Below are 2225 nucleotides of genomic sequence, written 5' to 3'. Positions count from 1 at the left end.
GCTTGCCACTGTTTATGATACAGAAACGCAAGAGAACAAGAAGTTATGTGCCGGTTGTGCAATCAGGCTAAAGAAGACGAAATCCATTTCTTTTGCTTTTCATGATCTTAGAGCGAAGTTAATTCATTCGAAGTATTACACAGAACCATGTCATTTTTGTGTTGTGTTGTGTTGTGCTGCTCAAGCGCGTTGGGTTACACTGCTGGTCAGGCATTTGCTTGGCAGATGTGGTGTAGCGTATATGGATTTGTCCGAACGCAGTGACGCCTCCTTGAGCTACTGAAACTGAAACTGTGCTGTGCTGTGCTGTGTTGCCTGTATCATTGTACTGTACTGTTCTGAACTGCACTGTGTTGTGCTGTCAAGTCAAGTCAAGATTTTTATTTCATGATGGTAAATTGAATAAGCAACAACTGCTTTTTTTACATCAAGCCATCAATGAAAAAAATAATTTAAAAATTTAAAAAGAAGGAAAAAAGAAGGAAAAAAAAAGAAAAAAATAGGAGAGAGAAAGAGAGAGAGAACAAGAACAAGAACAAGAACAAAACTTTAATCTCCAGGCCTCCGGCCCCTAGAAAGAGGTCAAAAGTACACAATATGGTGATCACGCAGCGACAACAAAATGTAAAATACGTACTAACTTAAACCTGTAGAACAAAAGTGCTTCTTGTGCATAGTAAATTAACTTTCATCATTGTTGTCACAGAATTCCTGTCGTATCTTCAGGGCATTAAATATATAAATGCAGAGTTTACGAATACTGTAAACAGAACCATTCTTCAGCAAGTGAACATACGATTGACCTTCAGTGTTCAGATGTTTTTGCCGCAGGTTATTGTAAAGGACACAATTGTTTATAAAATGGTTTTCATCTTCGATCACATTACAACATTTACATGCGTGAGAGAGAGAGAGAGAGAGAGAGAGAGAGAGAGAGAGAGAGAGACAGAGACAGAGAGACAGAGAGAGACACAGAGAGAGACAGAGACAGAGAGACACAGAGAGAGAGAGAAGAAACAAGCAGATGAAGAGCAACAATAACAACAAAATGCATATATATATATATATATATATATATATATATATATATATATATATATACAAGAATATTGTGATAAAGAAATACACCATTGCATTTCCATTTCACACACACACACACATACATACACACCACTGAACACAAATTCTCGGACACAATTACACCATGCCCATCCCACCCACATGCACATGTTTCCTCAAATAGTGCAAAATCCTTGCCAACACAAGCATATACAAAACATTTCACAATTAATAATAGGAATATTAGACGAACAGATCAAGGTTTGTATTACTGTTAATTATTTTCAGTGAGGTCATTCTTCAGATTTTTCTTAAACACGTTTTTATCTACGATACTTTTCAGAGTGAGTGGGAGATTATTCCATAAATTTCCACCAGAATACAGAAAGCTGGATTTGTAAAGGTTGTTTCTTGGTCTGGGTATGCAGAGCATGTGGTTGTGTCTGTGTTCATTAGTTTTAAAAGTGTCTGCAATCTTTTTTGGAGCATTTCCATACATAACATTATGCATGCAAACAGCTTTGTTGAAGTACAACCTGTTGTGAAAAGATAATATGTTAAGTTGTTTATAGTCCATTGGGGTCAGGGAGTTCGGTTTTAACAATACTATTTTCAGTGCTCTTTTATACATGCGGTGAATAAACTTCAAGTTTGAGAGGCTACAGCTGTCCCATAAAGTTGACGCATAATCGATTACTGGCAGAATATGTGCACAGAAGAAGAGCTTTCGTGAATGGACATTAAGGATCTTTTTGATTTTTGCTAGCTGATTTTTGCTGTGTTGTGCTGTGCTGCTGTGCTGTATTTGCTGTGTTGTGTTGTGTTGTGCTGTGCTGTGCTGTGCTGTGCTACAGTGTAACGCCACTTTTTTTTTTTTTTTTTTTTCTTCTTTTTTTTTTCTTTTTTTTCGGATCATTCTAGGGAGTTTGCCAGCGACAACGCATTGTTTATAGGTAGGTAGGTAGGTCGGTCGGTCTGTCGGCCCGTCTGTATGTATGAATATATTATGTATGTATGTATGTATGTATGATAATAAGTCGTGTCCATTAGAACAGCAGAGGAGGCAACTGCTGACCCAACGATCTGGGATAGAACAGCGGAAATTGCCTTGCCAAAGCTACATCCCCACTGTCTCGGCCAAGAGGGTTTTAGGACAGTCAGCGTTG

Source organism: Babylonia areolata, chromosome 28 (assembly GCF_041734735.1).
Source record: "Babylonia areolata isolate BAREFJ2019XMU chromosome 28, ASM4173473v1, whole genome shotgun sequence".
Lineage (NCBI taxonomy): Eukaryota > Metazoa > Mollusca > Gastropoda > Neogastropoda > Buccinidae > Babylonia > Babylonia areolata.
The sequence above is the reverse complement of the archived record's forward strand: the minus strand, read 5'-3'. Positions refer to the sequence as shown.